The following is an 11,699-nucleotide window of genomic DNA, read 5'->3' on the forward strand; positions in this document are numbered from 1 at the left end:
CCTGCTCCACGCACTATGTATCCTGCGATTGCTGTAAATTAGAATCCTACTCCACGCACTATGTATGGTTATGCTAAACCTAATTTAATAGGAACTGAGTCAAGTATAGTTAGACCTGCTATTGCTGCAAATAATTTTGAATTGAAACCCAACACAATTCAAATGATACAATAGCTTGTTTAGTTTGATGGTTTGCAGGATGAGGATCCAAATGCTCATTTGGCAAATTTCCTAGAATTCTGCGATACATTTAAAATTAATGGCATTTTTTTATGATGCCATACATCTTCGGTTGTTTCCCTTTTCATTGAAGAACAAAGCTAAACAGTGGTTGAACTTGTTACTACGAGGGTCAATTACTACTTGGGAACAAATGACCGAAAAGTTTTTATTAAAATATTTTTCGCCGGCTAAAACGGCTAAATTACGTAATGATATCTCTTCTTTTGTACAGATGGATTTAGAAACACTCTACGATGAATGGGAGAGGTATAAGGACCTTTTGCGACGATGCCCTCACCATGGGTTACCATTCTGGCTATAGGTCCAAATGTTTCACAATGGCCTGAACCTTTCGACTCGGCAGATGATTGACGCAACTGCTGGCGGAACCATCAATAATAAAACACCAGAAGATGCCTATGGATTTATAAAGGAGATGTCACTGAATAACTATCAGTGGCAAGTCATGTGGACAAAGCCAACGAAAATAGCCGGCATTTATAACATCGATTCGGTCACCATGCTTTTTAATCAGGTAGAACTCTTGAATAAGAAAATTGATGGTTTTCTTAGTACTTCACAAGTTCACCCAGTAATGCATTGCGAAGCAAATGGAGGTGGATCGAGCAATTCAGCATACCCACCTTATGGCCACAACATGGACAACGAGCAGTTAAATTACATGGGTAACAATTCTCGATCTCAAAACAATCCTTATAGCAATACATACAATGCAGGTTGGAGGAACCACCCAAATTTTTCATGGGGAGGCCAAGGAAATCAGAGACCACTTCCAGGCTACCAATAACCACCCTACCAACAGGAAAAGAAGCCGAACCTTGAAGAGATGCTTTCAAAGTTTATATCGGTGTCAGAAACTTGTTTCCAGAATATTGAGGCAGCACTCAAAAATCAACAAGCATCAATCCAGGGGCTCAAAACTCAGATTGGACAGCTCGCCAAATTGATTTCCGAACGACCACAAGATAGCCTGTCAAGCAACACTAAATCTAACCCAAGGGAGCAACTCAACGCAATTGCCATTCAAGATGAGGAAGGGTTAGTGGCAAAACCAAGGCTAGAATCAGTGGTAAGCGAAGGTAAGAATGAGGTTGGCCAAAACGAACAAAAATTGGTAAGTACAAAATATAAACCTCATGTGCTATACCCCAATGCGACAAGAAAAGATCGCTCAGACGAACAATTTGGTAAATTCCTTAAACTGTTAAAGAAACTACATATTAACCTACCATTTATTGAAGCACTTTAACAGATGCTGAACGCAGTCAAATTTTTAAAGGAGCTTTTAGGAAATAAATGAAAGTTAGATGAAAGGTCGCATGTGGAGCTGAATGCGGTTTGCTCAGTCATTCTTCAGAATAAGCTGTCCAATAAACTAAAAGATCTAGGGAGTTTCACGATTCCTTTCTTAATTGGTAGTTTAGATGTTAATAATGCGTTGGCTGATCTAGGGGCTAGTATCAATGTTATGCCTTACAAATTATTTAAGCAACTAGGTCTAGAGAAACCCAAACAAACTAGGATGAGCCTTCAATTGGCTGATAAAACCATTAGATTTTCTATGGGTATCATTGAAGATGTTCTTGTTAAGATATAAATTTATATTTCCCGTTGACTTTGTTGTTCTAGACATGGAGAAGGATAGCAACGCTCCTTTGATTTTAGGAAGGCCCTTTTTAGCAACTGCTAGAATGATTATTGATGTTGGCACATGTGAGCTCACACTTCGTGTGGGAGACGAAACAATCACCCTTCAAGCTCGCAATTCCGACAACACATCAAAAATTGAAGGTGATTGTCTAAACCATTCTACTAAAACTGACAATATGGTGCAACCTACTTTGCAGGAAATGAGTTTGAAGGAAGTACATGAGCCATTTTCAAGCAATAGTAGAGGACCTATTCATGAAGAATGAAGGCTACAAATCAAGGATCTAGATGAATGGCAGACACATAAACTGAGGACACAAGATAAACCAAAACTACGCCAAAACAAGCTCAATACCTTTCCAAATCAACTTAAGGTTGGAGATAAAGTTTTATTAGATGCCGCAGATCCTCACATTATCACTACCAAACCGAATGAAGAAATCCCTCTTACGATACTTAGCATTTTCCCATTCAGTACAGTCGAGGTAAGTCATCCCAAATTCGGCGCTTTTAAGGTAAACAATACCTGCCTAAAACCTTATTTTAATGAGATTCACAGCAGGAATGAGGAGTATAAACTCCTCAAACCACCATGACCATTCAATAGAGAGGTAAGTCGAGCTTAGACTTTAAATAAGCGCTTCTCGGGAGGCAACTCGAGCACTAACTATATTAACTTCTTTAAATTTTAGTACCTAACTCACTAACGGAGCTCTTGAATACATGTTTAACACACAGACACGGCTAAGCACACGGGCGTGTTTAGAACCGTGGGGAAACAGGGCAAAGATTTTCCCTAGCACAGCCTATGATAAATCGCCACGGCCGTGCGACATGGCTGTGGGAAAACCTGCCAAAACAACACAGACGTGAGACACGCCTGTGCCTTGAAACCGTAGCTGAACATGTTAAATTAACATAGGCGTGCCACACGCCCGTGCCAAGCAACCGTGGGTGAACCTGCCAAAACAACAAGAGGGTGGACCTACATACACAGGCGTGGGAGAAGCGAACGAAGACAGACACGGCCGTGTACACCCATACTCCCAAGGAACACGGGCGTGGGCCAAATGTCAAACGCGCCCAAATTCAAAATTTGCAAATCACACGAGTAAAAATTGGGTAAGACGGGTGTGTCCCTTGGTCGTGTGTCTGAAAATCTATAAATACCCTTCACTATTCATCATCTCCCTCACCCAAAATCCCTAACCCTAGCCGCCGCAGATTCACACGTCCTCCTGCCATGCTCGTGCGCCGCCTTCAACCACATTTTTGACGCCTAAGCTCCTCCTTCTTGCGTTTGTTTACTCTTTTATCTCAATCTTCTTCAATTATTTTGCTTCTTTCATGATTTTTATGCTCCATTTGACTAATTTACGTGCACATTCATAGTTAGAATAGTAGATAAATTTATGTTTTTAAGTTTTGCTTTGGTAATTTTTTTTTATTTTCTTAGTCAGTATATTAGGCTACATTCATTCATTGTTCCTATGAGTTTAATGCTATTAACCCCACACAAATTCATTCTTTAGATATCTCCATTACTTATTCTCATAGGGTTATTAGGCACATTTATTTTGGTTGTTATAGTATAGGTTAATATGTAAGCCCCATGGAAAGTATTCACATTCCACTTCAATTTCCATTACAGGTACATTATGTCTACCTCACAAGGAAAGAAAGCCGCCGTCCCTACTTCGAAAAAGAGAAAGAGAGTGTCATCTTCCTCCAGTCTTACTGCGAAAATTCGTCACCCTTTCCTGTAGTTCCCCATTGGGCCCCAAGAAGAACTTTTCCAGATTCTACAAGCCTGACCCTTGGAAGTGGGCCGCTGTATAGATTGGGCTGCGCTAGAACAAATCCAACTCATGGATGCAATTTGGGCCCTCCTCACCACCGATCCTTAGGGGCTTTTCTTTGAGATTGTCAAGCCGACATATCTCGAACTCATGATGGAACTCTGCTCAACGTTCCATCTTCAAACCGTGATGGCCCGCTTTGATGACCCGGGACAATCCAATTTCGCCTCGGCGGTCTAGTCCACCAATTGAACGTCCCAGAGTTTAGAACTGCACTAGGCTTTTGAACTGAGGAGTTCATGGAGGAGAATGAATTCCACACTCTCAATCGCCACATCCATCACTCTCCTTTACGGTGTTGGAACGCCCTCACCCCCAGTGCTGCCTCCTACAATCCTAGCTGCTCCAAGGTATCGGCTCTCCCTCCATCTCTAAGGTACCTACACACCATTTTGGCTCACACGTTAATAGGAATGCGAGAGAGCACTGGCGTTATCAACACTCACGACACCTACTTTCTATGGTGTATGTCACACAGGCACGTCATAGACCTGGATTATATCATTGCCCTCGCCATTCAACGGTCATCTCCATTAGGCCCTATGTGACGCGGTTGGCTCGGTACTTCAGGCTCCTTAACACAGCAGCCCAATCATCCTCCCTCACTCTCATAGGCCAGATGTCCCCATAGGGCATCTCGAGCATGCTAAGAATGAGGATGATCGAGAAACGGCGTGGCACTTTCCCTCCTTAGTACCATCTCACCCAATCCACCGAGAAGGAAGCCCTCGAAGACATTATTGATGATGTCCCTCCACGTCACGAGGACCCACCGTCTCAGCCACCACCTCTTTCTCGTCCAGTTCATGCGGCGGCTTCATATGCTGACATCTCTGAGCGCCTAACTCGATTTGAGCAACAGTTTTTTTAGTGCTTCGATCACATTGATGCTACACTACACAAGATTTGTCAGCACTTCCACATCTCATCGCCACCCCCACCTCGCGAACCATCTCGCAATGAAGATGTTTAGAAACTTTTATTTATTATTTTATGTTTTTACTTTTATTCTACTTTAAGACTACTTTTTATTTTTCTTTAAGCTTATTTTTATTAGGTTTTATATTTATTATTTTACAATTTTTAATTTCGGCTAATTCATTATGAGTACTTAGTCTTCCTTATATATTTCCTAAAAGAGTTCCTGATTCTATCACAGTTATAAAGAGCTCCAAAGCTCACTATTACTCAAGAACTTGAAACTCCACTAGGAAAGGTTCTCCACGACTACCATGTCCTGCTCGACCACGACCATAGCCAACGTGAGATATAATATTCTTTTGGTGCAGCATTTGTGGAACCCAACCTCTACCACCACCGGAGTATCCTCCTCCACTCTCACGCCAGTTATTCTCCAAAACTCCAGTTCAAGGAATAAATTCATCATTCAGGAAGTTTCACTTCTCTCCCTATCTTATGATTATACATCTATCTTTTTCAATATATCTACCTTTGTACATTGAGGTCAATGTACATCTTAAGTGTGGGGGTCTTTTATATCAGAAAAATCCTTGAATTATGTTTTATTCTCATGTGATCTTCTCATATCATTATTAGAATGAATTCTAATTAGTCTATAATTTTATTAATATATCTTGAATTAAAACATAGGCATTTATGTATTGATTGTTTAAACTTTAAGACATTAGGGAAGCAAGCATGATAAGTTGATTTTTGAATAATTAAAAACTTTTAGGTTGTTTCCCAAAGTTTAGGTATTACCTTGGGTTGGAATTCACAAGCTTAAACATCAAAAAGCTATAATTTTTGTGAGATCTTGAGCCTTTAGAGCATCTATTATTTATTTCATGCTCACATTCATTATGAGTGCATCAGTATTGAATTGTTATTCTAGAACTTGCTTGATTATGCATGTCAAGACCACACCATTTGATTTGATATGTCAAAATGATAAAGGCGCTTAGGTTTAACCCACTCACTCCATAAAGGTCTACCTTCACAATTAACCCTTAGTGAACCCCCTTGAGCCTAACAACTCATTCATTAATTTACCCTCAATATTAACCCATAACTCATTATTGTTGAAATCCCCTAAATTAATTTGATCCCTATTTTTGTTGAGATTTGAGTTGGAATAGTTGCTTAGCTATGTTTTATTCTATTTTGTAATTTGACTTGTTCTAATATATATATACATGTATGCATATTAGTAGTAGTAATATTTTGAGCTAAAGAAGTTAAATTCCATATTCTGAGAAAAAGCGCTATTGTACGCAATTGATGTTTAATTACTTTTTCTATTTAGGGGCCACACCCTCTAACCAAAGCCACATTACAACCCTATAAAGACCTTTTGATTGATGTTTCATCTCAATTTATAGTGGTAGAGATTTGATTTTCATGCAAGCCTATCATAATAACTTTTCATTATTGACTATTAAGTGCTTCATTCATTGTCCTTAAACACCTCGAGCGATTTGAGTAAATCTTTAGTGAGAATGTGAAACTCTGTGATATTTTGAATCAAAGGTAATTACTTAGATGAGGGGAGACACCTATGTTTTAATAATAAAATGCTCAACTTGGAATGTTTGAAACTTTGATGTTCTTTCAGTTGAATTTTCAATGTATAATTACCTATGGATTATTTTGAGATATTATCGATAGAAATTATAAGTTGAGAAGAATTTATTTTGATTATGAGTTGAGGATTTTGCTTGAGGACAAGCAAATGATTAAGTGTAAGGGTATTTGATAAACCGTAATTTATACATATTTCTATCCCATGCTTAGCACATTTTATGGATGATTTTTCCTTAGATTTGGTGAATTCGATGCTGTTAATGCCTTAATTTCATATTTTATACTTAGGTGAGCATAGGAGAGTGAAAGGAACGAGAAACGGGTCAAAAACGGAGAAAATGGGCCAATGTATGAAATCAACATGACCTGGACTTCCTCACACGGGCAGACCACACGGCCGTGTCAATTTGGCGGAATCGAAGCACAACTCAAACGGGTGGACCACACGCCCGTGCCTATTAAACATGCTTGACCACGGCCTGAAGTAATCGCACACAGGTGTGTCACACGGGCATGCCCCTGTCGAGCCCAAATTGAGTCTAATTAGGAAAAGTCCAATTTTGAGGGTTCTTAACATTCTAAAGCCTATAAATATACTCTAGAGAAGGAGGAAAATGAGGGCACAGAGGATGAAGCGGGGAACTGCTCAAGGAAAGCCGATTGATCCATCTCAGAAGCCGGATTCATCATCAAGACTGAAGATCTCCCCTCAATTTCCCTTCAGGAGTTTTGGGTTTTTCTTTATTTTTTGTATTCATTATTGTTCTGAGATGTTTACCATTTTACTTATGAACTAAAACCCCTAAATACCTAAGGGGAATGAAACCTAAGATAGATCTTGTTATTATTATCTGAATTGTATGAGAAATATTTGACTTGTTCTTAATTATGTGTTCTTAATTCTTGTTTTGATATTCCAGGATATTGATTTAAGTTAAGCTAAGCTCTTATTCAAAGGAGGAATAGACCCTGTTTAAGAGTACATTTTTCATAATTAAGCGGAGTTGATTGCGCGCCATAGGGTGACAAGATTTTGTCAGATTAGGGAGAAACCTAATAAGGGGATCCATAGATCGAGTTAATGCAACCCTAGGAAGTTAATTAGAAAAAGATTTCAATTATTCAACCTAGGGTTAGACGTTGTTAGTCTCGAGAGGGATAATACTATAACTTAGGGATTTTTACGGATCAAGTCAAATGAATAAATCGCCCGATTCAGAGTCAAATAATAAGTGAAGTCTAAGTGGATTTTTCCTTAAGTATTGTCTTAAATCAATCATTTTTCCAAAAGTAATTTCCCAATTCTATTTTCTATGAATTTTTTGTGTAGCTAATTAGTTAGTTAGTTAAAACAATCCCCATTATTCTTAGGCTAGATAATAAAAAGACAATCATTACTAGTGCTTTTAATTCCTTTGGGTTCAACAATCTTGTCTTGCTAAAGCTATACTACTGTTCGATAGGTACACTTTCCTTCAGCGTGATAGTAGTTAGTTTCAAGAATGATTCATTATAAATATTTAAAACCTGTCACGAATATCACGTATCTCTGACCTTCGCTTACCATCGGTTTTGGCTTTGGTTTTGCCACTAACCCTTCCTCATCTTGAATGGAAATTGCATTGAGTTTCTCCATTGGGTTAGATTCAGTGTTGCTTGGTAGGCTACCTTATGGCTATTCGAAAATCAACTTGGCGAGCTGTCCAATCTGAGTTTCGAGCCCCTGGATTGATGCTTGTTGATTTTTGAGTGCCGTCTCGGTATTCTAAAAACGAGTCTCTGACACCGAGATGAATTTGGTTAGCATCTCCTCAAGGTTCAGCTTTTTCTCGTGCTGGTATGGTGGTTGCTGAAAGCCTGGAGGGGGTGGTGGTTTCTGATTTCCTTGGCCTCCCCATGAAAAATTTGGGTGATTCCTCCAACCTGCATTGTAAGTATTGCTGTAAGGATTGTTTTGAGATCGAGGATTATTACCCTTGTAATTTAACTGCTCGTTCTCCATGTTGTGGCCATAATGTGGGTATTCTGAATTTGTCGATCCACCTCCCTTTGCGTCGCACTGCATTACTGGGTGAACTTGTGAAGAACTAAGAAAGCCATTAATTTTCTTACTCAAGAGTTCTACCTGATTAGAGAGCATGATGACCGAATCGATGTTATAAACACTGGCTATTTTCGTTGGCTTTGTCCTCATGACTTGCCACTGATAGTTATTCAGTGACATCTCCTCTATAAATTCATAGGCATCTTCAGGTGTTTTATTATTGATGGTTCCACTAGCAGCTGCATCAATCATCTGCCGAGTCGAAGGATTCAGGCCATTATGAAAAGTTTGAACCTGTAGCCAGAGTGGTAACCATGGTGAGGGCATCTTTGTAAAAGTTCCTTATATCTCTCCCATACATAATAGAGTGTTTCTAAATCCATCTACACAAAAGAAGAGATATCATTACATAATTTAGCCATTTTAGCAGGCGGAAAATATTTTAGTAAGAACTTTTTAGTCATTTGTTCCCAAGTAGTGATTGACCCTCGTGGTAACGAGTTCAACCATTTTTTAGCCTTATTCCTTAATGAAAAGGGAAACAACCGAAGGCAGATGGCGTCATCAGAAACGCCATTAATTTTAAAGGTATCACAAAATTCTAGGAAATTTGCCAAGTGAGCATTGGGATCCTCGTCCTGTAAACCATCAAACTGAACAAACTATTGTATCATTTGAATTGTGTTAGGTTTCAGTTCAAAACTATTTGTAGCAGTAGCAGGTATAACTATGCTCGATTCAGTTCCTGTTAGAGAAGGTTTAGCATAATCATACATAGTGCGCGGAGCAAGATTCTGATTAACAGCAATTGCAGGAGGTAATGAATTTTCTTGGTTTTTAGCCATCTTCTCGGTGGTGGTTGAAGTATCTTCCTCTTTCTCTTCTGTGTAACGTAAGCTTTGCCTTTTTTCTCTTTGGTTTCTACAAACCGTGCGATCGATCTCACTATCAAATAGTAATGGTCCTGACGGGTTTCTCCTGGTTAGAAACTAGAAAAAAACTGTCAGAAGAAAATAAATGAAGAGTTAGAAAAGAAAATAAAATAAAATTTTAAATTGAAATAAAAGTAAAATGGCTAAAGTAATAAAAATCAAGTGTTCCTAATATCTTAGTTCCCCAGCAACGACGCCAAAAACTTGATACATGATATTCATGACAGGTTTTAAATATTTATAATGAATCGTTCTTGAAACTAACTATTATCACGATGAAGGCAAGTGTACCTATCGAACTGTAGTATAGCTTTAGCAAGACCGGATTATCAAACCCATAGGAACTAAAAGTACTAGTATCAACTTTATTTTTATTATCAAGCCTAAAAAATAAAAGGGTTTTGTTTAGCTAACTAATTAATTAAACTAAGAAATCACAGAAAAGAAATTTGGGGAAAATACTTTTTGGAAAACTCGATTGATTAAGACAATACCTAAGGAAAAATCCACCTAGACTTTACTTGTTATTTGACTCTAAATCGGATGATTTATTCATTCAACTTGTTCCGTAAGATCCCTAAGTTATATTATTATCTCTCTCGAGACTAACAACGTCTAACCTTAGTTTGAATAATTGAAATATCTTTCTAATTAATGCTCTAGGGTTGCATTAACTCGATCTATGTATCCTCTTATTAGGTTTCACCCTAATCCGGCAAAATCTTGTCACCCTATCTCTAGGCGCGCAACTAACTCCGCTTAATTATGACAAATTTACTCTTAGACAGGGTCTATTCCTCCTCTAAATAAGAGCTTTAACTTGAATCAATATCCTGGAATATCAAAACAAGAATTAAGAACACATAATTAATAACAAGTCAAATATTTATGATCGCGTGATTCGTAACAAGTAATAAATATTTATAATGAAGATCAAACCTAGACTAACTATTATCACGATGAAAAGGCATGCGCACCTATCAAATAATAGTACAGTAATGGCAAGACCGGGATATCGTACCCAAGGGAACAAAAAGTACTAGTAATAACTATCTTTTTATTATCTAGCCTAAGAATAAAAGGGATTGTTTTAATTAACTAATTATTTAAACGAAGAACGCACAGAGAAAAGAATTGGGGAATTGCTTTTGGGAAAATTGATTGACTTGAGACAATACCTAAGGAAAAATCCACTTAGACTGTACTTGTTATTCTGGCTCCGAATCGGACGATTTATTCATTCAACTTGTTCCGTAGGGATCCCTAAGTTATGTTATTATCCCTATTCAAGACTAATAATGTCTAATCCCTAGATTGAATAACCGAGACTTTTCTCCAATTAACGATCTAGGGTTGCATTAACTCGATCTATGGATCCCCTTATTACGTTTCACCCTAATTCGGCAAAATCTTGTCACCCTATTTCTAGGCATGCAATCAACTCCGCTTAAATATGGAAAATGTACTCTTAGACAGGGTCTATCCTCCTCTGAATAAGAGCATGTCTTGAATCAGTATCCTGGGATATCAAAGCAAGAATTAAGAACACATAATTAAGAACAAGTTAAATATTTATCATACGATTCAGAAAATAATAATAAGATTCGTCTTAGGTTTCATTCCCTTTAGGTATTTAAGGGATTTAGTTCATAACTAAATAAGAAAACATCTCAGAAGAATAAAGAATACAAAACATAAAGAAAACACAAAACTCTTGAAGGGGAATCGAGGAGAGATCTTCAGTCTTGATGATGAATCCGGCTTCTGAGATGGATCAATCGACTTCCTTAGGGTAATTCCTTACCCGTCTTCTCCGTCTCCCCTTTTCTCCCCCACTAGTGCATATTATAGGCTTTGAAATGCCTAGAAACCCTCCAAAATGGCCTTTTCTGAATTGGACTTAACTTGGGCTTGGCAAGGACACGCCCGTGTGACACGGCCATGTGACGTGATTGCCAGGCCGTGTTCAATCCGTTAAATTGCACATGGCCGTGTGGGTCAATGGCCAGACCATGTGAATCGTGAAAGCCTTGGTCGACACCCTCGAAAGACACGGGCGTGTGAGTTGCCCGTGTGGCAAGGCTTAGGCCGTGTCATCTTCTCTATTTGGTCCGTTTGTCCCTTTTTGGCTTGTTTTTGGCTCCTTTTGACTCTTGGTGCTCTCCTGAGTACAAAACATGAAATTAAAGCATTAGGAGCATCGAATTCACCAATTCTAATGAGAAATCATCTATAAAATGGATTAAACATGGGGTAAAAATATGTATAATTTACGGTTTATCAAATACCCCCACACTTAAGCATTTGCTTGTCCTCAAGAAAAATTCTCAACTTATAATCAGAATAAATCCTTCTCAACTTATAATTTCTATCAATAATATCACAAATTAATCCATAGGTAATTATACATTGAGAATTTAACTAAAA

At 38.3% G+C, this 11,699-nt stretch overlaps 2 non-coding genes across 2 annotated transcripts; one reads left to right on the plus strand and one right to left on the minus strand.

Annotated features, from left to right (window-relative positions):
* Nucleotides 1–421: 421 nt before the first annotated feature.
* On the minus strand, nucleotides 422–528 carry LOC121229882 (small nucleolar RNA R71). Its single transcript, XR_005927836.1, has one exon. It is a non-coding gene; the product is annotated as a small nucleolar RNA R71 (small nucleolar RNA).
* An 8,122-nt stretch (nucleotides 529–8,650) lies between these two features.
* Nucleotides 8,651–8,756, plus strand: LOC121230103 (small nucleolar RNA R71). The gene has a single exon (XR_005928055.1). It is a non-coding gene; the product is annotated as a small nucleolar RNA R71 (small nucleolar RNA).
* Nucleotides 8,757–11,699: the final 2,943 nt, after the last annotated feature.

Source organism: Gossypium hirsutum, chromosome A05 (genome assembly GCF_007990345.1).
Source record: "Gossypium hirsutum isolate 1008001.06 chromosome A05, Gossypium_hirsutum_v2.1, whole genome shotgun sequence".
In the NCBI taxonomy this organism is placed as follows: domain Eukaryota; kingdom Viridiplantae; phylum Streptophyta; class Magnoliopsida; order Malvales; family Malvaceae; genus Gossypium; species Gossypium hirsutum.